Source organism: Scyliorhinus canicula, chromosome 31, assembly GCF_902713615.1.
Source record: "Scyliorhinus canicula chromosome 31, sScyCan1.1, whole genome shotgun sequence".
In the NCBI taxonomy this organism is placed as follows: Eukaryota; Metazoa; Chordata; class Chondrichthyes; order Carcharhiniformes; family Scyliorhinidae; genus Scyliorhinus; species Scyliorhinus canicula.
Window position 1 is genome coordinate 10,852,332 of NC_052176.1, and position 27,401 is coordinate 10,879,732.

General features: G+C 45.6%; 3 non-coding genes across 3 annotated transcripts; 1 reads left to right on the top strand and 2 right to left on the bottom strand.

Annotated features, from left to right (window-relative positions):
* Positions 1-8,846: 8,846 nt before the first annotated feature.
* trnas-gcu lies at positions 8,847-8,928 on the top strand. The gene has a single exon. It is a non-coding gene; the product is annotated as a tRNA-Ser (tRNA).
* Positions 8,929-20,226: 11,298 nt separating this feature from the next.
* Positions 20,227-20,318, bottom strand: trnar-ucu. The gene is given in 2 exon segments: positions 20,227-20,262; positions 20,282-20,318. It is a non-coding gene; the product is annotated as a tRNA-Arg (tRNA).
* A 3,869-nt stretch (positions 20,319-24,187) lies between these two features.
* On the bottom strand, positions 24,188-24,269 carry trnas-uga. The gene has a single exon. It is a non-coding gene; the product is annotated as a tRNA-Ser (tRNA).
* Positions 24,270-27,401: the final 3,132 nt, after the last annotated feature.

Consider the following 27,401-nt stretch of genomic DNA (forward strand, 5'->3'; position numbering starts at 1 on the left):
AGCAGAGAGAACAGTTACTTGGCAGAGAAAACAGTCACACAGCAGAGAGTACAGTTACACAGCAGAGAGAACAGTTACGCAGCAGAGAGTACAGTTAAACAACAGGAAATACATTTACAAACATGGCCTCTCTGTGTGCAACAGAAAATACATTTTCCTAAATAACCAGTTTTTCCATCTCAATATCTTGCTGGTTTGCTCGGCACCTTTTCTGTGTCATTGTGTCTGCGTCCTGACAGTCTCTTCCTGCTTTTCTGTGTGTCTTTATCTGCCTGTTCCAGACGTGCTGATGTTACGTATTAATCCCACTTTTCCCAAACAGTAATTGTGATTGATAGATACAGAAAGATATCCACACTGACATTCAGTACCAATGCCTGATAGAGATTGAATCCCACCCTCACTTACAGTACCAGCCATTGACTCATAATGAAGGAATCCTGCTCTCACAAACTGTTCCAGAGACTGACGTGCAGTGTTCCCTCCACTCGGGAACACTACCTGTGATTTACAGATACAGAACAAATCTCAGTCAGGTGAGTGGCAGAGTTTGATGGGTTCGACATGTATTCCACAATCACCTTCTCTGCGCCACATAACAAGATGCAGTCGACACTCGGTGTCTGTGGTCCAGATGTTGTTTTACCAAGAGTTTTACAGAAGAACCGGAACACAATTACACAAGATCAGGGTATACGACGTTGGAGCAGATTAGGCCATTCAGCCCATCGAATATGCTCCGTATTTCAATGAGATCATGAATGATCTGACATAATATGACGTGTTATCATCTCAGTAGGTGAAACATTGTCACAGTGGCTACCTCACAGCGTCAGCGATCTGTGTGGTTTGCACTTTCTCTCCAAGTCTGTGTGGGTTTCCTCCGGGTGCTCCGGTTTCCTCACACAGTCCAAATGTGTGCGGGTCAGGTGGAGTGGCCATGCTAAATTGCTCCTTCGGTGTCCGGAGAGTTGGGTGGTGTTACAGAGATATGGTGGGGGCATGGGGGCTTTTTCAGAGGGTCGGTGCAGTGTCGATGGGCCGAATGCCCTCCTTTTGCACTTATCATGTTTTCATGATAATCCTCAAGTCCACTTTTCTGGCTTCTTAGCCCTGGATTTTATGATGAACCTTTAAAACCAATATCCCAAACGAGCCTCAGCTACCAGGGACAGGAATGGTTGTTAGATGTCCCGGGGTTTAGATGTTTTAAGAACAATAGGGAGGGAGGTAAAAGAGGAGGGATAGTGACACTGTTAATTAGGAAATGCACCACAGCTGCAGAAAAGGAGTTTATTGAGGAGGGTTTGTCTACTGAGTCAGTATGGGTGGAAGCCAGAAACAAGAAAGGAGCAATCACTTTATTGGGACTTTTCTATAGACCCCCCCCCCCCCCCCCCCACCACCACCACCACCACCACCACTACCAATAGCAGCAGAGACATGGAGGTACATCGTAGGTGTCAGATCTTGGAAACGTGTAGAAGTAACAGTGTTGTTGTCATGGGTGACTTCGACTTCCCTAATATTTACTGAAACCTCCTGAGTTAAAATAGTTTGGATGGAGCAGATTTTGTCAGGTGTGTTCAGGAAGGATTCCTGACTCAACGTGTGCATATGCCGACTAGGGGGGAGGCCATATTGGTTCTGGTGCTCGGCAGCGAACCAGGCCAGGTGTCAGATGTCTCTGTGGGAGAGCATTTCGGTGACAGTGATCACAACTCCTTGATCTTTACCATAGTCATGGAGAGGGACAGGAACACACAGTAATAATTTAATTTGGGGAGGGGAAATTATACTGCTGTTATAAAGTGGGAACAATTGTTCTTGGGGAAATGCACAACAGTAATGTGGGGATTGTTCAAGGAGCACATGCTGCGAGTGTTGAATTGTTTTGTCCCATTGAGACGAGGAAGGGATGGTAAGTTGATGGATCCTTGGATGACAAGACAGGAGGAGCTTCTAGTCAAGGGGAAGAAGGAAGCTTTCGTAAGGTTGAGGAAGCAAGGATCTGACTCGGCTCTGGAGGGTTACAAGGCAGCCAGGAAGGAGAGATAGAAGGGGCATGAAAATACCTGGCGGGAAGGATCAGTGAAAACCCCAAGGCGTTCTACACTTATTTGAGAAATATGAGGATGATCAGAGTGAGAGTAGGGCTGATCAGTGATAGTGGAGGGAACTTGTGCCTAGAGTCTGAGGTGATGGAGGAGGCCCTAAATGAATATTTTGCTTCAGTATTCACGAGAGAGAGGAACCATGTTGCCCACGAGAACAATGTGAACCAGGTTAATAGACTCGAACAGCTTGATATTATGAAGGAGGATGTGTTGGAACTTTTGAAAAGCATCAGGACAGATAAGTCCCCTGGTCCTGACGGGATATAACCAAGGTTACTATGGGAAGCGAGGGAGGAGATTGCTGCTCCATTGGCGATGATCTTTGCGCCCTCACTCTCCACTGGAGTAGTACCGGATCATTGGATGGAGGCGAATGTTGTTCCCCTATTCAAGAAAGGGAAAAGGAAAATCCCTGGGAATTTCAGACCCATCAGTTCTACGTCTGTGGTGAGCAAAATATTGGAACGGATTTTGAGAGGTAGGATTGATGATTATTTAGAAAAACATAGTTTGATGAAAGATATTCAGCATGGCTTTGTGAGGGGCAGGTCATGCCTCACAAGTCTCATTGAATTTTTTGAGGATGTGAAAAGACACATTGATGAAGGTCGGGCAGTGGATGTGGTGTATATGGATTTCAGTAAGGCATTTGATAAGGTTCCCCATGGTAGGCTCATCCAGAAAGTCAGGGGGCATGGGATACGGGGAAATTTGGCTGTCTGGATACAGAATTGGCTGGCCGAAAGATGACAGCGAGTAGAAATGGATGGAAAGTATTCTGCCTGGAGGTCGGTGACCAGTGGTGTCCCGCAGGGATCTGTTCTGGGACCTCTGCTCTTTGTGTTTTTTTATAAATGACTTGGATGAGGAAGTGGAAGGGTGGGTTAGTATGTTTGCGGATGACACAAAGGTTGGTGGAGTTGTAGGTAGTGTTGAGGGTTGTTGCAGGTTACAACAGGACATTGACTGGATGCAGCGCTGGGCTGAGAAGTGGAAGATGGAGTTCCACCTTGATAAATGTGAAGCGATTCATTTTGGAATGTCGAATTTGAATGCTGAACACAGGGTTAAAGGCAGGATTCTTGGAAGTGTGGAGTAACAGAGGGATCTTAGGGTCCACGTACACAGATCGCTCAGAGTTGCCACCCAGGTTGATAGGGTTGTTAAGAAGGCGTATGGTGTGTTGGCTTTCATTAACAGGGGACATGAGTTTATGAACCGCGAGGTTTTGCTGCAGCTTTATAAAACTATCGAAGGACAACACTTGGAATATCGTGTCCAGTTCTGGTCTCCTCATTATAGGAAGGATGTGGATGCGTTGGAGGGGTACAGAGGAGATTTACCAGGATGCTGCCTGGACTCGCGGGCCTGTCATATGAAGCAAAGTTGAGAGAGGTATGGCTTTTCTCACTGGAGCGAAGAAGGCAGAGAGGTGACTTGATCGAGGTGTCCAAGGTGATGAGAGGCATGGATAGAGTGGATAGCCAGAGATTTTCCCCAGGGTGCAAATGGCTGTCATAAGAACATAAGAACTAGGAGGAGGAGTAGGCCATCTGGCCCCTTGAGCCTGCTCCGCCATTCAATGAGATCATGGCTGATCTTTTGTGGACTCAGCTCCACTTTCCGGCCTGAACACCAGAACCCTTAATCCCTTTATTCTTCAAAAAACTATCTATCATTACCTTAAAAACATTTAATGAAGGAGCCTCAACTGCTTCACTGGGCAAGGAATTCCATAGATTAACAACCCTTTCGGTGAAGAAGTTCCTCCTAAACTCAGTCCTAAATCTACTTCCCCTTATTTTGAAGCTATGTCCCCTAGTTCTGCTTTCACCCACCAGTGGAAACAACCTGCCTACGTCTATCCTATCTATTCCCTTCATAATTTTAAATGTTGCTTTAAGATCCTCCTCATCCTCCTAAATTCCAACGAGTACAGTCCCAGTCTACTCAACCTCTCCTCATAATCCAACCCCTTCAACTCTGGGATTAACCTAGTGAATCTCCTCTGCACACCCTCCAGTGCCAGTACGTCCTTTCTCAAGTAAGGGGACCAAAACTGAACACAATACTCAAGGTGTGACCTCACTAACACCTTATACAATTGCAACATAACCTCCCTAGTCTTAAACTCCATCCCTCTAGCAATGAAGACAAAATTCCGTTTGCCTTCTTAATCATCTGTTGCACCTGTAAACCAACTTTCTGTGACTCATGCACCAGCACACCCAGGTCTCTCTGCACAGCGGCATGCTTTAATATTTTATCGTTTAAATAATAATCCCGCTTGCTGTTATTCCTATCAAAATGGATAACCTCACATTTGTCAACATTGTATTCCATCTGCCAAACTCTAGCCCATTCACTTTACCTATCCAAATCCTTCTGCAGACTTCCAGTATCATCTGCACTTTTCGCTTTACCACTCATCTTAGTGTCATCTGCAAACCTGGACACATTGCCCTTGGTCCCCAACTCCAAATCATCCATGTAAATTGTAATAATTTGTGGGCCCAACACGGATCCCTGAGGGACACCACTATCTACTGATTGCCAACCAGAGAAACACACATTAATCCCCACTCTTTGCTTTCTATTAATTAACCAATCCTCTATCCATGCTACTATTTTACCCTTAATGCCATGCATCTTTATCTGATTCAGCAACCTTTTGTGTGGCACCTTGTCAAAGGCTTTCTGGAAATCCAAATATACCACATCCATTGACTCCCCGTTATCTACTGCACTGGTAATGTCCTCAGAAAATTCCACTAATTTAGTTAGGCACGACCTGCCCTTGATGAACCCATGCTGCGTCTGCCCAATGGGACAATTTCTATCCAGATGCCTCGCTATTTCTTCCTTGGTGATAGATTCCAGCATCTTCCCTACTACCGAAGTTAAGCTCACTGGCCTAAAATTTCCTGCTCTCTGCCTACCTCCTTTTTTAAACAGTGGTGTCACGTTTGCTAATTTCCAATCCACCGGGACCACCCCAGAGTATCGTGAATTTTGGTAAGTCATCATTAGTGCATCTGCAATTTCCCTAGCCATCTCTTTTAGCACTCTGGGATGCATTCCATCAGGGCCAGGAGACTTGTCTACCTTTAGCCCCATTAGCTTGCCCATCACTACCTCCTTAGTGATAACAATCCTCTCAAGGTCCTCACCTGTCATAGCCTCATTTCTATCAATAGCTGGCATGTTATTTGTGTCTTCCACTGTGAAGACCGACCCAAACAACCTGTTCAGTTCCTCAGCCATTTCCTCATTTCCCATTATTAAAACTCCCTTCTCATCCTCTAAAGGACCAATATTTACCTTAGCCACTCTTTTTTGTTTTATATATTTGTAAAAACTTTTACTGTCTGTTTGTATATTCTGTGCAAGTTTATTCTCATACTCTATCTTACTCATCTTTATAGCTTTTTAGTAGCTTTCTGTTGCCCCCTAAAGATTTCCCAGTCCTCTGGTCTCCCACCAATCTTTGTCACTTTGTATGCCTTTTCCTTCAATTTGATACTCTCCCTTATTTCCATAGATATCCACGGTCAATTTTCCCTCTTTCTACCTTCTTTCCTTTTTGATGGTATGAACCTTTGCTGAGCCACTGTGAAAATCGCTTGTAATATTCTCCACTGTTCCTCAACTGTTGTACCATAAAGTCTTTGCTCCCAGTCTACCTTAGCTAGTTCTTCTCTCATCCCATTATAATCTCCTTTGTTTAAACACAAAACACTAGTATTTGGTTTTACTTTCTCACCCTCCATCTGTATTTTAAATTTCACCATATAGTGATCGCTCCTTCCGAGAGGATCCCTAACTATGAGATCATGTACCAATCCAGTCTCATTACACAGGACAAGATCTAGGACCGATTCTTCCCTCGTAGGTTCCATTACATACTGTTCTATGAAACTATCGTGGATACATTCTATAAACTCCTCCTCAAGGCTGCCTTGACCTGACCTGGTTAAACCAATCGACATGTAGATTAAAATCCCCCATGATAACAGCTGTACCATTTCTACATGCATCAGTTATTTCTTTGTTTATTTCCTGCCCCACCATAACGTTACTATTTGGTGGCCGATAGACTACTCCTATCAGTGACTTTTTCGCCTTACTATTCCTGATTTCCACCCAAATGGATTCAACCTTATCCTCCATAGCACCGATGTCACCCCTTACTATTGCCCGGATGTCATCCTTAAATAACAGAGCAACACCACCTCCCTTACCATCCACTCTGTCCTTCCGAATAGTTTGATACCCTCGGATATTTAACTCCCAGTCGTGACCATCCTTTAACCATGTTTCAGTAATGGCCACTAAATCATAGTCATTCACGATGATTTGCGCCATCAACTCCTTTACTTTATTCCGAATACTACGTGTATTCAGGTAAAGTACAGTTATGTTGGTTTTGTACCTCTGTTTTGAATCTTAACATCTCCAGTTTATTCCTTTTAGTATTACTGGGCCTATTCACTGAGCTCCCCTCAGTCACTGTACCTTGTACTGTCGCCCTTTTTGATTGTTGACTATGTCTTGTCTGCCTTGCACTTTCCCCCTTACTTCCTTTTGCTTCTGTCCCTGTTTTACTACCTTCCAACTTCCTGCATTGGTTCCCATCCCACTGCCACATTAGTTTAAACCCTCCCCAACAGCTCTAGCAAACACCCGCCCTAGGACATCTGTTCCAGTCCTGCCCAGGTTTGTAGTGGTCCCACCTCCCCCAGAACCGGTCCCAATGCCCCAGGAATTTGAATCCCTCCCTCTTGCACCATCTCCAGAGCCAAGCATTCATGCTATCTATCCTGACATTCCTACTCTGACTAGCTCGTGGCACTGGTAGCAATCCTGAGATTACTACCTTTGAGGTCCTATTTCTTAGTTTAACTCCTAACTCCCTGAATTCAGCTTGTCGGACCTCGTTCCGTTTTTTTACCTATATCGTTGTCACTTTGTATGCCTTTTCCACGACAGCTGGCTGTTCACCACCCCCCACCCCCTCCTCAGAATGTCCTGCAGCCGTTCCGAGACATCCTTGACCCTTGCACCAGGGAGGCAACCTACCATCCTGGAGTCTCGATTGCATCCACAGAACCGCCTGTCTATTCCCCTTACGATCGAGTCCCCTATCACTATAGCCCTGCCATTTTGCTTCCTGCCCTGCTGCGCAGCAGAGCCAGCCACGGTGCCATGAACCTTGCCTTTGCCTTCCCGTGAGCCATCTCCCCCAACAGTATCGAAAGCAGTATATCTGTTTTGCAGGGAGATGACCACAGGGGACACCTGCACTGCCTTCCTACTCTTGCTCTGTCTTTTAGTCACCCATTTGCTATCTTCCTCAGTAACTTTCACCTGCGGTGTGACCAACTCGCTAAACGTTCTATTCACGACCTCATCAGCATCGCGGATGCTCCAAAGTGAGTCCATCCGCAGCCCCAGAGCTGTCAAGCGGTCTAACAGGAGCTGCAACTGAACACACTTCTTGCACGTGAAAGAGCCAGAGACAGTGGACGTGGCCCTGAGCTCCCACATCGCACACGAGGAACATGACACGGGTCTGTCACGAGGGGACATAATGTTAAGGTGTTTGGAGGACGTTCTAGGGGAGATCTCAGCAGTAGGTACTCTACACACAGTGGTGGGTGTGTGGAATGCACTGTCAGCAGAAGTAGTGGATTCAGTCATTTGGGGCACGTGAGCGACTCCTAGACAGGAAAATGGACAGCAGTAAATTGAAGGGGTGTGAGTGAGGTTGATCCTGGATTCGGATAAATGGTCGGCACAACATCGTGGGCTGAAGGGCCTGTACTGTGCTGTACTTTTCCATATTCTATGTCCTATATAACTCCTCAATGGTCATTGATTTCCCGGATGTCAATCATTTGATCAGTCTGAGGGACGTCACACGCTGAAAATATCATACTTCGATCCAGTTGTAAAGTAAATTAAGTCGCTTTAGTCCCTGACGACCATCGGCTGCTTTCGCCTTTGAGGGTGAGATCTGACGGATGGTGATTTAACCTGAGGATCACCATACCTCAGGCGAGGGGCAAGGTTGTGAAGGTGGGGTTTTCATGATTCAGTTCTTCTATAACCGTGTGATCTGACTCTAATGAACCTGGTTTTATCTCTGTTAATATCGTCTCAGGGTGATGCAAACCTCACCGATTGGATAGACGAGTGATCGCTCTTCAGTCTTGTTATGGATGGACCCGCTGAATATTGAGGAACTTTCTGAAAACTTTACGTTGCAACCAGGAATGGTCGAATGGTAGCACAATAATTTATTTTTAATCTGCTCAAAGTATACTTTCACGACTCGCTGAAAGAATATAATCTATATTTCCTGGGGACTGAAGCCAGGCAGGAGTAGATACCTCTAACTCAATGATCAGACGATGTCCATTGTGAAATGTGTGTTTGATCGATGGATTCCTCTGTGAAGCCGGGAGGGTTGATTTTGCTGTCAAGTGATGGCTGATTCCAGTCTTTCGGTGGGGGATTTTCACACTGTGTGGAAACATCTTGGATACGATATTGAAGTGTTTCACATCAGTCCATTCACAAACGTCCCTGAATGTGATGGCAATTCATTTTACTGATATGAACTGCAATTCCAACATTGAACACCGGATTGAAGAGAAAGAGGCGGAGACAGGCCATCAGTTCTTGAATGCAGCACGAATTAAGATGTTTTGACGGACGCAAATGTGGGACGAGGTGGCCGAGTGGTTAAGGCGATGGACTGCTAATCCATTGTGCTATGCATGCGTGGGTTCGAATCCCATCCTCGTCGATTTTCTTCATAGAACATAGAACATAGAACGATACAGCGCAGTACAGGCCCTTCGGCCCTCGATGTTGCACCGACATGGAAAAAAAAAACTAAAGGCCATCTAACATACACTATGCCCTTATCATCCATATGCTTATCCAATAAATTTTTAAATGCCCTCAATGTTGGCGAGTTCACTACTGTTGCAGGTAGGGCATTCACCACTCTTTGCGTAAAAAACCCACCTCTGACCTCTGTCCTATATCTATTACCCCTCAATTTAAGGCTATGTCCCCTCGTGCTAGCCACCTCCATCCGCGAGAGAAGGCTCTCGCTGTCCACCCTATCTAACCCTCTGATCATTTTGTATGCCTCTATTAAGTCACCTCTTAACCTTCTTCTCTCGAACGAAAACAACCTCAAGTCCATCAGCCTTTCCTCATAAGATTTTCCCTCCATACCAGGCAACATCCTGGTAAATCTCCTCTGCACCCGTTCCAAAGCTTCCACGTCCTTCCTATAATGAGGCGACCAGAACTGTACGCAATACTCCAAATGCGGCCGTACCAGAGTTTGGTACAGCTGCATCATGACCTCATGGCTCCGGAACTCAATCCCTCTACCAATAAAGGCCAACACACCATAGGCCTTCTTCACAACCCTATCAACCTGGGTGGCAACTTTCAGGGATCTATGTACATGGACACCGAGATCCCTCTGCTCATCCACACTACCAAGAATTTTACCATTAGCTAAATATTCCGCATTCCTGTTATTCTTTCCAAAGTGAATCACCTCACACTTCTCCACATTAAACTCCATTTGCCACCTCTCAGCCCAGCTCTGCAGCTTATCTATGTCCCTCTGTAACCTGCAACATCCTTCCGCACTCTCTACAACTCCACCGACTTTAGTGTCGTCTGCAAATTTACTCACCCATCCTTCTGCGCCCTCCTCTAGGTCATTTATAAAAATGACAAACAGCAACGGCCCCAGAACAGATCCTTGTGGTACGCCACTCGTAACTGAACTCCATTCTGAACATTTCCCATCAACTACCACTCTCTGTCTTCTTTCAACTAGCCAATTTCTGATCCACATCTCTAAATCACCCTCAATCCCCAGCCTCCGTATTTTCTGCAATAGCCGACCGTGGGGAACCTTATCAAACGCTTTACTGAAATCCATATACACCACATCAACTGCTCTACCCTCGTCTACCTGTTCAGTCACCTTCTCAAAGAACTCGATAAGGTTTGTGAGGCATGACCTACCCTTCACAAAACCATGCTGACTATCCCTAATCATATTATTCCTATCTAGATGATTATAAATCGTATCTTTTATAATCCTCTCCAAGACTTTACCCACCACAGACGTTAGGCTCACCGGCCTATAGTTACCGGGGTTATCTCTACTCCCCTTCTTGAACAAAGGGACCACATTTGCTATCCTCCAGTCCTCTGGCACTATTCCTGTAGCCAATGATGACCTAAAAATCAAAGCCAAAGGCTCAGCAATCTCTTCCCTGGCTTCCCAGAGAATCCTAGGATAAATCCCATCCGGCCCCGGGGACTTATCTATTTTCACCTTGTCCAGAATTGCCAACACTTCTTCCCTATGCACCTCAATGCCATCTATTCTAATAGCCTGGGTCTCAGCATTCTCCTCCACAATATTATCTTTTTCTTGAGTGAATACTGACGAAAAGTATTCATTTAGTATCTCGCTTATCTCCTCAGCCTCCACACACAACTTCCCACCACTGTCCTTGACTGGCCCTACTCTTACCCTAGTCATTCTTTTATTCCTGACATACCTATAGAAAGCTTTTGGGTTTTCCTTGATCCTACCTGCCAAAGACTTCTCATGTCCCCTCCTTGCTCGTCTCAGCTCTCTCTTTAGATCCTTCCTCGCTTCCTTGTAACTATCAAGCGCCCCAACTGAAACTTCACGCCTCATCTTCACATAGGCCTCCTTCTTCCTCTTAACAAGAGATTCCACTTCTTTGGTAAACCACGGTTCCCTCGCTCGACCCCTTCCTCCCTGCCTGACTGGTACGTACTTATCAAGAACATGCAATAGCTGTTCCTTGAACAAGCTCCACATATCCAGTGTGCCCAACCCTTGCAGCCTACTTCTCCAACCAACACATCCTAAGTCATGTCTAATGGCATCATAATTGCCCTTCCCCCAGCTATAACTCTTGCTCTGCGGGGTATACTTATCCCTTTCCATCACTAACGTAAAGGTCACCGAATTGTGGTCACTGTCTCCAAAGTGTTCACCTACCTCCAGATCTAACACCTGGCCTGGTTCATTACCCAAAACCAAATCCAAAGTGGCCTCACCTCTTGTTGGCCTGTCAACATATTGTGTCAGAAAACCCTCCTGCACACATTGTACAAAGAACGACCCATCCAATGTACTCGAACTATATCTTTTCCAGTCAATATTAGGAAAGTTAAAGTCTCCCATAACAACTACCCTGTTACTTTCGCTCTTTTCCAGAATCATCTTCGCCATCCTTTCCTCTACATCTCTAGAACTATTAGGTGGCCTATAGAAAACTCCCAACAGGGTGACCTCTCCTTTCCTGTTTCTAACCTCAGCCCATACTACCTCGGAAGAAGAGTCCCCATCCTGCATCCTTTCTACCACCGTAATACTGTCCTTGACTAGCAGCGCCACACCTCCCCCTCTTTTGCCCCCTTCTCTGACCTTACTAAAGCACCTAAACCCGGAACCTGCAACAACCATTCCTGTCCCTGCTCTATCCATGTCTCTGAAATGGCCACAACATCGAGGTCCCAGGTACCTACCCATGCTGCCAGTTCCCCTACCTTATTTCGTATACTCCTGGCATTGAAATAGACACACTTCAAACCACAGACCTGAACACTGCCGCCCTCCTGCGAAGTCAAAACTGTGCTCCTGACCTCTCTACTCTCAATCTCTCGCACCCCAAAACTACAATCCAGGTTCCCATGCCCCTGCTGAATTAGTTTAAACCCCCCCAAAGAGTACTAACAAATCTCCCCCCCAGGATATTGGTGCCCCTCAGGTTCAGATGTAGACCATCCTGTCTATAGAGGTCACACCTTCCCCAGAAAGAGCCCCAGTTATCCAGAAATCTGAATCCCTCCCGCCTGCACCATCCCTGTAGCCACGTGTTTAATTGCTCTCTCTCCCTATTCCTCATCTCACTATCACGTGGCACGGGCAACAACCCAGAGATAACAACTCTGTTTGTTCTCGCTCTGAGCTTCCATCCTAGCTCCCTAAAGGCCTGCCTGACATCCTTGTCCCCTTTCCTACCTATGTCGTTAGTGCCAATGTGGACTACGACTTGGGGCTGCTCCCCCTCCCCCTTAAGGACCCGGAAAACACGATCCGAGACATCATGTACCCTTGCACCTGGGAGGCAACATACCAAACGTGAGTCTCTCTCGCTCCCACAAAATCTCCTATCTGTGCCCCTGACTATTGAGTCCCCAATTACTAATGTTCTACTCCTTTCCCCCCTTCCCTTCTGAGCAACAGGGACAGACTCCGTGCCAGAGGCCCGTACCCCATGGCTTACCCCTGGTAAGTCGTCCCCCCCACAAGTATCCAAAACGGTATACTTGTTACTCAGGGGAACGACCGCAGGGGGTCCCTGCACTGACTGCTTCTTCCCAGTCCCTCTTACAGTTACCCATCTATCTCCAGTCTTTGGTGTAACTACTTCCCTGAAGCTCCTATCTATGACCCCCTCTGCCTCCCGAATGATCCGAAGTTCATCCAGCTCAAGCTCCAGGTCCCTAACACGGTTTTTGAGGAGCTGGAGTTGGGTGCACTTCCCACAGATGAAATCAGCAGGGACACTGACGGCGTCCCTCACCTCAAACATTCTGCAGGAGGAGCATTGTACTGCCTTCCCTGACATCCCCTCTAGATTAAAAAAAACAAGAAAAAGAAAAAGAAAGGAAGAGCTTACCTGATATTACCATGGTTTCCTCGGAAGTGGGACTTTCTTGTTCAAAATGTATCTGCAATCACTGATGGGACAATCCAGTCCAAGTTGTGAGTCCGCATTGCATCGATTTTTATTGGATGACCGAGAATTCAAAATTCAAACTTGTTCCGATTGAGATGAATTGATCGGGCAGTGAGAGAGGAACCATTTTGATCTGATTTATTGTCACATGTACTGAAATATAGTGAAACGTATATTTCTGCGACCAAGGGAACATACACATTACATACATAGTAAACAAAAAAAGAATAATCGACAGAGTACATTGACAAATGGTACATCGACAAACAGTTATTGGTTACACTGTGCAACAAGTGGCGAAACAAAGCAAATCCATGAATAAGAGCAGCATATGGGTCTGGAAAAGTGTTCTGATAGGGAACAGATCAGTCTGAGGGAGAGTCGTTGAGGAGTCTAGTAGCTGGGGAGAAGAAGCTGTTCCTTTGTCTGGATATGCGGGTCTTCAAACTTCTGTACCTTCTGCCTGATGGAAGGGTCTGGACAAAGGCAAAACCTGGGTGGGAGGCATCTCTGATAATGTTGTCTGCCGTCCTGAGGCAGCGGGAGGTGCATACAGACTCAATGTGCGGCTGGAAAGCTTGTGTGATGCGTTGGGCTGAGTTCATCACACTCTGCAGTTTCTTGCGATCTTGGACTGAGCAGTTGCCATACCAGGCTGTGATGCAGCCGGATAGGATGCTTTCTGTGGCACATCTGTAGAGGTTTGGGAGAGTCGGTACAGACATAACGAATTTCTTCATCTTCGGTAGGAGGTAGAGACGTTGGTGGGCTTTCTTGACTGTTGCATCAACGTGAGTGGACCAGGACAGGTTGTTGGTGATGGCGACCCTCAGGAACCGCAAGCTTAAAACCATCTCCACTTCGGAGCCATTGATGCAGGCGGGAGTGTGTATTGTGCCAGGCTTTCTGAAGTAGATGATCAGTTCCTTGGTCCTTCCGACATTTAGAGGCAGGTTGTTTTCGATACAAATGCAACCAAGTGATTTATCTCCCTCCTGTAGTTTGATTAGTCATTGTTTGAAATACGGCCCACCACAGTCGTATCATCCGCAAACTTATAGATTGAGTTGGAGTTAAATCTTGCCACACAGTTGTATTTGTATAGGAGTACAGTAGAGGACTGAGCGGACATCCTTGCGGTAACCTGCTGTTGAGGATTATTATGGTGGAGGAGATGCTGTTGCCGATCATGACAGATTGTGGTCTGTTGGTGAGGATGTCACGGATCCAGTTGCACAGGGAGGGGTCAACTCCAAGATTGTAGAGTTTGGTTCTAAGTTTTGTCAATGTTGTATAATGGTGTTGGGCTTTAAGGGCAATTTATCATGGCCAATCCACCTAACCTGCACATCTTTGGACTGTGGGAGGAAACATGAGCACCCAGAGGAAACCCACGCAGACACGGGGAGAATGTGCAAATTCCACACAGACAGTGACCCAAGCCGAGAATCATACCTGGGTCCCTGGAACTGTGAAACAACTGTGATAACGACTGTGCTGCCCATCAATGGATCAAGACTGTCTGAGAGGCTGGTGTTGATCCTTCTCATGATGAACCGCTCGAAGCATTTCATGATAACAGACATCAGGGCCATAAGTCGGCAGTCATTGAGGCAGGTTACCTTGTTCTTCTTTGGTAGTGGTGTTATTGTGGTCTTCTTGAATGAGGTGGGGGCCTCTTTGCGGATGAGTGAGGTGTTGAAAATGTCTACGAATACACTCTCCACCTGGTCTGCGCAGGCTCTCACTCTCACTGCCCAGGGACTCCGTCAGGGTCCGTCGCTTTCTGCAATTTCACTGTCAAGAAGGCAGCTCTTACCTCTGAGGCTGTAATAGTGGGTATGGGTGTGTCCAGGCCTGTTGCGGCGGATGGCACTGATTCATTGGATGTCGGTTAAAACGGGCATGGAATTTGTTCTGTTCATCGGGTAGGGTTGCTGCAGCCCCATATATTCCCCATGGCCTTGCTTTGTTGCCCGTGATCTCGTGTAAGACCTGCTTTAGTCATCGTGTGTTAGTGTGGTGGGTCTGGGACTCTAGTTTGATGCGGTATTGCCTTTTCACATCCCTAATGGCTTTACGCACGTCACACCAGGATTTCTTATATAAATCAGGGTCGTCAGACTTGAACACCTCTGTCCGGAACTTCAGCAGGGAGTTATCCCTTTGGTTGATGCATGGTTTTCGATTGGGGAACAGCCGTATTATCTTCCTTCGTACACAGTCCTCGACACACTTACAGATGAAGTCTCTGACGGTGGTTGAGTACTCGTCCAGGTTAGTTGCTGTGGTCTTGAATAGCGACCAGTGCACAGACTCCAAGCAGTCACAGAGGATATCCTCGGGTGCCTCGGATCAGCACTTCCCGGTTTTCTTGACTGGCTCAGAACGCTTAAGTTGCTATGTGTAAGTGGAACGTAGTATGACCGACATGTGGTCGGATGTGCAAATGTGTGGTCTGGGAATGGAGCGGTTGATGCATTTCATGCTCGAGTAGCAGTGGTCCAGGGTGTTTGCACCCCTGGTGGAGCAGGAGATATGTTGATGAAGTTTGGGTTGAACCTTTCTGAGGTTTGGCTGTTTGAAGTCTCCAGCCCCGATTGTGATTTGTTTCTTGGTTGTTGATGGTGGGAGTACAGTTCGTCAAGTGTCTCCATTTCCACCGCCCACGTGGATTCACCTCTGTCCACATCACAGCAGTCTACATCGCACCGCAGGCGGAAGTGAATTCCGCGATGTAGACTGCTGTGATGTGGACAGAGGTGAATCCACGTGGGCGGTAGAAATGGAGACACTTCGTCTATTTGGTCGTGCCGACGCCAAGCAACATTTCATTGTTCGGGGGACTGTTGAGTTTAGGGAATCAGGATATTTATCCGACAAAAATCTGCTGAGGGTGGGGAAGGTTCGGTGGATTGGCTAGCTAAATTGACCTGAGTGTCCAAAACGTTAGGAGGTGTAATTGGGTTTCGGGGATAGGGTGGAAGTGAGAGCTTAAGTGGGTCGGTGCAGACTCGATGGGCCGGATGGCCTCCTTCTGCACTGTCTGTTCCATGTTCCATGAAGGGATTCCAAAAATGTATTCAGAACTTCAATGTGGGGGCGGCAATGCAGCTTTACCAGAATGATACAGGCATAGAAGGGCTCAATTACGAGGACATATTAGAATTATAGAATCATCTAACGATTACAGCACAGGGTGAGGCCACTCCGCCCACCGTGTCCATGACAGTCGCCTGGAGTTGGCGTTTATTCCCGTGATAAACACAGAAAATGCTGGAAAATCTCAGCAGGTCTGGCAGCAGCTGTGGAGAGGGAAACAGAGAATGGGAAGCCGGGTCATACTGGCCTGGAAACTGTAACTCTGTTTCTCTCTCCACAGATACTGTCAGATCAGCCGAGTTATCCAATATTGTCTATTTCTGTTTCAGGATTTTATGAAGAATCTCCATAGCAGCCTTGCCTTTGTACTTAACGCTTCTATTGATAAAGACTGGCCCCGTATGTCTTTTGTTCTGTTCGCAGTGGAGGCCAAAAAAACAAAAATAACCCAATTGACCTAATGATCCCAAAAGAAAAGCAAAGGACAAAAAATTGTTTCTTCTGATTTTACTTTAACAACCAACCCCAATTGAAGAGGAATTGCGAAGCGCATTGAATGATGCAATCAGCTTTGGGAGGCAATGATAAGATGGTTTCAGTGGGATGCTGCCCACCGGTTGGCTCGGTGGTCTGGGGGCATGATTCTTGCATCGGGCTCTCGTTGAAAATCCCCTAGTCGCCACATTCTGGCGCCCGTTCGGGGAGCTGGTTCGGGAACTCGCGCTGCTGGCCTTGCTCTGCATTGCAAGCCAGCTGTTTAACCCACTGTGCTAAACCAGCCCCTACTGCAATGCAATGTTAGCCCGATAAACCTTTGATTTATTTGCTAAACTAGAATCTCTCCATCGCCACATCTTACAAAAATCATCGACCCACTTCCGCCTCCTCCTGAGGCAGAGATCCAAAGTTACCCAAATCTCTGAGAGTGAGAAATTTCCACATCTCCGTCCGTAAAGGGCGACATCCTTGTTTTTCACTGCCCAGTAGTTCTGTTCTCACCCACAAGCAGAGGCATCCTTTCCTCGTCCACCTTATCAAGACCATTCAAAATCTGATGGACTTCAATCAGATCAACTGTCGCTCTACACATCTCCACTGGAAACAAGTGCAGTCTGTCTAACCTTTCCTCAATAGAAAACCCGCTCATTCCTGTGACCAATCCGGAACGTCCTTGAACCGTCTCCAATGGATTTACATCTTTCCCTCAATAAGGAGACAAAAACTGCACCGAATTAGCGAAATGTTATTACTCCTGGAATAAAAGGGACAGTAGCAATATGGATATAAATGTGGTTGCAGAAGAAGAAACAGAATGAAATGGTCAGTAGAGACTTTTCGGATTGGAAGATGGTTTTTCGTGTTCCACCTGGGTTCCTATTGGAACATTTGCTATCCCTGATATATAACAATGTGCTGGATCATGGTGTACAGGGAACAGGTTCAAAGTTTGGGGATGTTACAAAACTTGGAAATATTGTGAACTGAGACGAGGACAGTCGAGAACTTCAAACGACAAAAGCTGATTTTCAATGTGGAGATGTGTGAGATGATGCATTTTGGTAGGGAAATGTAAAATACTTAAGGGATAAAGGAGCAGAGGGAACGGGGTGTATATGTGTATAGATCATTGAAGGTAGCAGGACAGGTGGAGAGAGCAGGAAATAAAGCAAATCTTATTCTGGGCTTTATTACCAGTGGAAAAGAGAACAAGAGCAAGGAGGCTATGCTGAATTGGTACAAGGCAGAAGTTAGACATCAGATGGAATATTCTGCACTGTTCTAGGAGCCATAATATAGGAAGGCTGTGAACGCATTGGGGGCGTGCAGAAGAGGTTTACAGGAATGGTTCAATTTCTGACGATAGATTGGAGATTTTGGGAATGTTCCCCATGGACAGAATAAGGCTGAGGGTAGATTCGATCGAGATGTTCAAAATGATGAGGGGGCTAGGCGGAGTAAATAGAGAGAATCAGTTCCCCAAGGTAAATAGAGCAAGAACGAGAGGGCACAGATTTCAGGGGATTTGCAAAGGAAGCAGATGTGATGTTTGATAAGGAAACACTTTTGCACATCGAGTGGTTGGGGTTTGGAATGCACTGACTGGTTGATGTGAAGCATTCAAGAGGGCATTAGGTGATTACATAAATAGAAGCAATGTAGAGGTACGGGGAAAAGGCAGGGAATGGCACTAAGTCATATTGCTTGTTTGGATGGACGGTGCAAACACGATTGTCCAAATGACCTATTTCTGCGTTGTAGCGATTCTCTAATTCTGTGATCGTGTTTCACCAATTCGCCGTATAAATCAAGAATAACATTCTTTCCTTTATGTTCAATTCCTCTCGTAATGTAGGAAGAATTCTACTGAACTTCTTACTTACTTGTTGTACTGACAGACTCAGTTTCCGTGATTCATACAGTAGAAAACCGGGATCCCTGGTAATTCTGCAGCCGTTGGGCATGGAAGTAAAGTTCTGTTTATTTTTACTCTACCTGTCAAAGCGAAACCCTGCGCTTTTTACACATTGCTTTGGAGCTGCCAGGTTTCTGTCACTCACTCAACCTCTCTGTATCCGTCTGTAAGCTGCTTCTGTCCTCTTCACAACATACTTCACTCCCTATCTTTGTGTGATTTTCAGAACTTGCCCACACAATGAACTTATCTAGATATAAAATCCATGAACATGCATGACAACTCTGTGAGGCTGACGTGGTTTAACACGCAGCCTTCGGATCGGCATTCAGAAGCGCTATCGTGCGCCACAAGACATCCTGTCGAAGATTAAATGTTAATGCTGCCATATTTCCACATTTACACATTGATTATATTCGGTGAAGTGAAGATCAAAAGAGAATCATGAAAGGAAACAGAATATTCGCCCCATCCTTTCCTTCTTTACTTTCTGTGGATTTACACCGAATGGAAGAGGAACAAGAAAAACAAATAACCGGAGAGCAGAAACAACATTATCCTGTGGGGTCAATTTATTCTCAAATATCTCACTATATTGAGTGAGTGAGAAATACTTTAGCCTTTAGAGTTCAAAATGAATCCGAATCTGATTAAATACACGAATGATAGAGTTTTATTTCCTTTTGATTTTAATCGGTGAGATGCTACAAACTGTGGACCAGCAGTGACCCAAGTACAAGGGAACAGTTCCATCCTTTCTTTTCTCCCTTCCTACATTGTTGTCTCCGTTTCTCCTTTCTCTCCCAGATGCTAAAATGGCGGGAATTCCAATTTTATCTCCTAATCATTCGGTGTATTGACAATTCCAAACGACTTTGAACATTCCAAGCGAGTGGATTTGTTATTTCCCATTGTTGCTCCCTGTGTTTATTGTGTTGTATTCTCTCACTGTCTGTTTATGATCATTGTTCCGTCTTACTGTCTGTTCTGATGAAGATCAGCGGCATCTCCCGCCTCGCCGGCTTGAGGCTGCTCCTCGCCAATCATAGAAACATACACAATAGGTGCAAAAGGAGGCAGTTCGGACCTTCGAGCCTGCTCTGCCATTCAGTTGGATCATGGCTGATCATCCAACTCAATAGGCTGATCCCGCCTCCCCTCCCCCAATATTATTTGATCACCTGCGCCCCACGTGCTTTATCGAATTGTTTCGTGTAAACATACAATGGTTTTGCCTCAACAACTTGTGGGAGCAAATTCCACAGACTGACCACTGTGTGGGTGAAGAAATTTACACTCTTTCCCGTCCAACACGGTCTATCCCATATCCTCAGACTCTAACCCCCTTGTTCTGAACTTCACACCATCCTCCACTGTCTTATCGAAAGCTGCAAGATTATCTTTTCATTACGACTGTGACAAACGTGGTGGTGTTAGGATTCTGTGGTGCAGATTCACATCATTCTTGTTTGGAGCTGCCTGTCAGAAACAGTCTGGGAAGTTGACTGCACACTTCCCGCTGATGTATATGCCCAGTTTGCAATCTGTCTGAAGAGGGAACAGACTGACTCTGGTCAACAGCTTTCAAAGATTTTATTTGTGTCTGAATGTTTGTTCTGAGAATGTGATGAGTTTTCTTCTGTGACCTTGCTCTGATGGGAAAGTGGAGAGTGATTGGAGCCACCTTTTCGAAGGAAGTTCGGGGCCGCAGTTTCACTTATCTGGGAACATTGATAAACCTACTCCTGATTTCTCGCCTAAAAACCAACTCTGGTGGGATTCGAACCCACAACCTTTGAATGTCTGAACACGACAGCGACTAGAAGTCCAACGCGCTATCCTTTGCGCCACAGAGCCACACCTACAGCCAGCTTCCATCCCCACATGGGGATTTCTGTAGTTGTCCAACAGGCAGTTCAAAAGTTCAGTAATTCGCACAGTGACTACATTTCAAAAGTACTTAATTGTCTGGAAATGTTTTGGGCCGCCCTGTGGTTGTGAAAAGCACTGCAGAAATTCCAGTAGATCTCCGAAAGGACACAGACAGGTTGGTGCAATTGGAGGACATGTAGCAAACAAGTAATGATGTTATTTATTTTTGTACGAAGAACAGAAGTAGACAATATAAAATAAAGTGTCTATTGACAAAAAAAGAGTGCAGGAACAGCGAGAAATGGATGGACATGTGTACAAATCATTGAAGGTGACACGGCAGGTTGGAAGAGTCGTTTATAAGTCAAACAGTGTAATGACTTTATTAATAGCGGCACAGAGTACAAGATGACAGAGGGGTCATCTCTCCCTTTTCAGCTCCTGACTGCAGAGGCGTTTCTTGTGAAACCTTTTATTGGAAAACATCTTTACCTCGAGGGAGGCGGGAGTTTGGAACTCGCTGCCTGAAAGGGTGGTGGAGCAGAGACCCTCATAATATCTAAGACGTGTTTAGATGGGCACTTGCGATCCCAGGGTACACGAGGCTATGTACCAAGTGCTGGGGAATGGGATGAGAATGGTTCGGTTGTTGTTTTTGACCGGCACAGATCCGATTGGCTGAAGGGCCATTTCTGTGCTGTATGATTCGATGACTTTATGATTGAAATGCAACATGTGTTTGCAGCTGTCCCTGTTTATATCCTGTTGTATTCACAGGAACAAACAGACTGGGCTGGTCGTTGTGCACCTTGAGACTGTTCTGCCCGACATTTATATTGAGTAAGGGCTTCGTGTATTTTAACTCCAGCTCCCTGACAGGATTTCAGAAACCCTCCACAAACGGCAGTCTTATTGATTAATAAAGATCCCAAAGATGGATAATCAGCGATAATCACAGCCAGAGAGACCTGCAATAACCCCGAGGGCAGGAAAGGCAACTCATTGTCCTTTGGCCCAAAAGCAAAATACTGCAGATGCTGCAAATCTGAAACAAAGACAGAAAATGCTGCAAATATTCAGCTGATCCGGCAGCTTCTGTGGAGAGAGGAACAGGTCGTTCCACTGAAAGTTCAGGATCTGAAATGTTAACTATTTCTCTTGTCACAGAAACCACAGATCCGTCAAATATTTCAGGCATTCCGTTTTGTTCAGCTGAACATCCTCACACTCTGTAGCTGAGATCAATCCCAGCAGAGTGTTACTGCGTTTAACCTGATCTGTGTGATTGAACACTTCCTCCATAGAGTCAGAGTCATCGATTTTTACAGCAGGAAACACGCCCTTCTGCCCAATTTGTCCATGCCGCCATATTTCTATCACTAAGCTCGTCCCACTTGCCCACGTTTGATCTGTATTCCTCTGTATCCACCCTGCCCAGATAAATAGCTAACTGATTTTTAAAGGAAAACATTATACCGCCTCTACCACTGCCTCTGGCTGCCCGTTCCAGAAGCTCACCACCCAATGTGTGAAAATAAATCCCCTCTGGTCTCTTTGGCATCTCTCCCTCTCACCTTAAATCTATGTCCTCTATTTCTCGGCTCCTCTACCTCTGGGAAAATATGTTGACTATCTGCCTGATCTATGCTCCTCATTATTTTATAGACCTCTATCAGATCCCCTCTATGCCTCCTACGCTCCAGGGCAAAAGTCCAAGCCTATCCAGCCTCTCCTTACACCTCAGAATATCAAGTCCTGGTAGCATCCCCGTAAATCTCTTCTGCACTATTTCTAATTTAGCAATATACTTCTTATAATAGGGTGACGAGAATTCAACATATTATTCCATTTGCGCCCTTACCAATGTCGTGTACAACTTCAACAAGACGTCCCAATTCCTTTACTCAATATTCTGACCAATAAAACCTAGCATGCTGAATGGGTTCTTCAACACCCTGTCCCCCTGCGACTCCATCTTCAAGGAGCTCCGAACCTGTCACCCTCGATCTCTTTGTTCTTTAATTCTCCCCAATAATATAACAGCGTAAAATCGGTATTTGTTCCAGAATTGCAGGTTTAATTTGTTCTTCATTTTCCAGTGGATAATTTACAGACATATCAACAAAAGGACTGAATTCAGTCCAATGGTTAAAACTTTCGACGAGAAATCAACTGGATTTTCCCCTTTGACTTGAGTCCTGCTCCCACAAGATCTGTTCAGTATTTAAAATAATAATTTGTTTTGAAACCTCTTTTTGCACCGAATGTTGGCACTGAATTCCTCACACTTCTCTCCATTGTCACCTACTCTGCAGGTATTGACTACACCGTCTAATGGAGACATGTTCACAGGGCTGTGAGAGGGGCTTTCTTTCAGGTTTTAGGCCTCTTTTGGTCATTGAACAACAACCGGATATCTGCAGAGGAACTCGGAATACCGAACCTCTCTTCCCAGGATGAACTTAATCAGGGGACAAAATGTTGTTTGAATACAGAATAAAAGGTTTGAGGATTTGGGGTGAGATTCCTCGAGTTTTGGGAAGAGAGCGATGTTGCAGAACAATGTGATAATAGTGGGATACGAGTTTGGGATATTATCCAGTCTGTGCTGGGGGGCTACGGGAAGAAAATTGTCTTGTCTGCCCACCGAAGCTGAATGTTGGGGTTGAGGTGGTGATCAGATTCCGTGCGGAGTGTGAAATCCTTTCACTGAATTTCACGTTTACAGCTCAGGTCCTCGAGGAATCGCTCCTGTATTCCCAGGAGGCGGTGGTCTCATTCTTAAAGCAAAAAATCTTCCATCGAGGACGGGTTTCTCAATAAGAATAAACTGGAGGTGGGGGACGTTAGAAACTGCTCAGCACTGATTCACTTTATTCATTGTTGTGCCCTGGAATAAACAAGTCGATTGTAGCTGTCCATTCAAAACACAAATAGAATTCGGAACTTTCTTGCCAGTTATTGACCAACTGCACCCGCTCCAAATAGATTCCCCAAATTACTGAACAAAACAAAATCAAGCACAAATCATATTTTAAGAAACTATGACAGTGTCTCTGAAAACAATATACCAACACCTCATAAAGATTCGATTTGCTGTAACAATTCACTACGAACCGTTTCAATGTCAGCCGTAATTCCTTGCCAGTTCTCAGACAGGCACTGATTGGTTAGAAGTCTCCTTCACTTTTCAAGGTTCGGCTCAATAAAATCAATCACAGTCCCATGATCTGCTTCTCTCCTGGTCTCAGACACACCCACTTTTTACAAATGCGCACTAACTGGTTTTCAGAGGAAGAGTCAGACTGCAGTCATCTCGTTCTCTCTCGATCTCTTTATCTCAGAGCCACCTCACAACCAGGAATGGAACTTCTTACAGAGCCAAGGATGGAATAGTTTGTCGATTCTTCCACTGATTCAGGACCGTCCATCACCAGGAACTATCGGTCCAAAGAGTTGGGGTGAGATGGGGCTGAGTTTCACTGTGTATCCAATCAGTCCCCGGAGAAGCACAAAAACAGTGAGTGAGGGAGAGGGAAAGAAACAAACAAACAGATAGGGAGAGAAAATATGTTCCATTTCTGCCACGATCTTTTTACACAGAAATAAATTCAGCTGAATGAAACCAAACCACGTTTCTATTCGCTGCCGTTGCTGCTTATGCTTCCAAACATTGCAGAAAACGTTACTATTTATAGATTGTTGTTTTGATTATTCATCTTGATAATTCGCTCAGCTTCCAAAAAAAAATTAAATATCTGACTGAACTCGATAAGACTTGAAAACGGAAGCTCTGAGTTCTTATCTGGTGAACGGCTTGTGGGGGGAGTTGACCAAACATTCCAAATCACAGTCGCTGCGAGCAGGGTTCGAACCTGCGCGGGGAAACCCCATTGGATTTCAAGTCCAACGCCTTAACCACTCGGCCATCGCAGCTGTAAAAAATGGGTCATTCATTAGCAATTTGGTCGATAGAACACATTCTAAAACCAGCCTGGAATCACTCCGGGGAGATGTTGCATGGCACTGCAGGGAAGATCAAAGGGGCCCCGGGATTTATGTCAGGAGGGGTTGAATGTTCGTGGAAAATGACCATTTAATTTGTAGAGACGCCTTGAGAGACTCGAAAATATCAGCTCCCTAAACGCACAATTCCACTGATTAAATAGTTTGTGTCACAATATGGACTACATTGGAAATATATTAGAAATTCAAATGGAACAGGACCACACTTTCCAGTCTGGAAGAAAATTAAAATTATGAAATGTAGAAATTACAGCACAGAGGGAAACCTGTGCAGGCCGAACGGTCACAAAACTCAGGAGCTGGTCATTGACTTCAGGAAGCAAAGTACTGTACACACTCCTGTCAGCATCAACGGGGCCGAGGTGGAGATGGTTAGCAGTTTCAAATTCCATGGGGTGCACATCACCAAAAATCTGTCCTGGTCCACTCACGTCGACGCTATCACCAAGAAAGCACAACAGCGCCTATACTTCCTCAGGAAAGTAAGAAAATTCGCCATGTCCGCATTAACCCTTACCAACATTTACAGATGCACCATAGAAAGCATCCTATCGGGCTGCATCACAGCCTGGTATGGCAACTGCTCGGCCAAGGATCGCAAGGGACTTCAGAGAGTCGTGAATACCGCCCAGTACATCACACGAACCTGCCTCCCATCCATTGACACCATCTACACCTCCCGCTGCCGGGAGAAAGCGAGCAGCATAATCAAGGATCCCTCCCACCCGGCTACCTACTTTTCCAACTTCTTCCATCGGGAAGGAGATATAGAAATCTGAGAACACGTACGAACAGACTCAAAAACAGCTTCTTCCCCACTGTCACCAGACTCCTAAATGACCCTCTTATTGACTGCCCTCATTAATACTACACCCTGTATGCTTCATCCGATGCCAATGCTTATGTAGTTGCATTGTATATCTTGTGTTTCCCTATTATGTATTTTCTTGAATTTTGTTTAATTCCCTTTTCTTCCCATGTACGGAATGATCTGTTGAGCTGCTTGTAGAAAAATACTTTTCACTGCACCTCGGTACACGTGACAATAAACAAATCCAATCCAATCCAACATGATGACCTGATGACATGATCACGTGTCTGGATTCCAGCAGTTTTTCCCGGACTGCGGTCAGAGCACAAGCCAGAGGCAGCTAATCAATTATTAGCTCAGTCGGTAATTTCCCGGTCGTCAATTCGAGCCCCACATTGGGTGCTTCCATATTATTATCTGAAAATATTGACGCTGAATGAACTGTCTTCATAACAGAAACACAATGGTTATGTCGCTGGACTGGGAATCTAGAAGTCTGAACGAATCTTTCGTGACATGATTTAATAAATCTGGAATTGAAATTTCGTCTCAGCAATGGTGCAGAAATGTTCTTCTTGAGACGGATCATATTTCAACAACTGTGAACACATTACACAACAGGGAGTGATTTGATACAACCACAGTGAAGATGTGTCACCGACAGAGTCACGGTTCCACGACAGAGAGAAGTTACACAGCAGAGAGCTCAGTTACACAACAGGGAGCTCAGTTACACAACAGAGAGCTCAGTTACACAACAGAGGCAACAGTTACACAGTAGAGAGCTCAGTTACACAACAGAGACAACAGTTACACAGTAGAGAGCTCAGTTACACAGCAGAAGCTCAGTTACACAGCAGAAAGCTCAGTTACACAGCAGGGAGCTCAGTTACACAGCAGAGAGCTCAGTTACACAGCAGAGAGCTCGGTTACACAGCAGAGAGCTCAGTTACACAGCAGGGAGCTCAGTTACACAGCAGTGAGCTCAGTTACACAGCAGAGAGCTCAGTTACACAGCAGAGAGCTCAGTTACACAGCAGAGAGCTCAGTTACACAGCAGGGAGCTCAGTTACACAGCAGAGAGCTCAGTTACACAGCAGAGAGCTCAGTTACACAGCAGAGAGCTCAGTTACACAGCAGAGAGCTCAGTTACACAGCAGGGAATACATTTATAAACAGGGCCTCTCTGTGTGCAGCAGAAAACACATTTTCCTAAATAACCAGTTTTTCCATCTCAGTATCTTGCTGGTTTGCACTGCACCTTTTCTGTGTGTCATTGTATCATAGAACATACAGTGCAGAAGGAGGCCATCCGGCCCATCGAGACTGCACCAACCCACCCAAGCCCTCACTTCCACCCCATCCCCGCAACCCAACCACCTTTCCTAACCTTTTGGACACGAAGGGACAATTTATCATGGCCAATACACCTAACCTGCACATCTTTCGACTGTGGGAGGAAAACGGAGCACCCGGATATAACCCACGCAGACACGGGGAGAATAAATAGGTGTGTATGTTCGGATAGTCTCTTCCTGCTTTTCTCTGTGCCTTTCTCTGTCTGCTACAGACGTGCTGATGTTACGTATTAACGTCACTTTTCCCAAACAGTAATTGTTATTGATAGGTACAGAAAGATTTCAACACTGACATTCAGCACCACTGTCTGATAGAGACTGAATCCCACCCTCACATTCAGTACCAGACATTGACTCATAATGAAGGAATCAGCTCTCACAAACTGTTCCAGAGACAGAGGTGCAGAGTGTTCCCTCCACTCCCGAACACTACCTGTGATTTACAGATACAGAGCAAATCTCAGTCAGGTGAGTAGCAGAGTTTGATGGGTACGACATGTATTCCACAATCACCTTCTCTGCGCTACATAACCAGCTGCAGTCGGCAGTCGGTGTCTGTGGTCCAGATGTTCTTTTAACAAGAGTTTCACACAAGAACCGCAACACATTTACACAATATCAGGGTATAAGAGGTATGAGCAGAAGTAGGGCATTCAGCCCATCGAATATGCTCCGTATTTCAATGAGATCATGGCTGATCACATATGATATGACGTGTTATGATCTCATACGGTGGCACGTTGTCACAGTGGCTACCTCACAGCGCCAGCCATCCGGGTTCAATTCCAGCCTTTGGTCACTGACTGTGTGGAGTTTCCGCTGTCTCTCCGTGTCTGTGTGGGTTTCCTCCAGGTGCTGTGATTTCCTCGCACA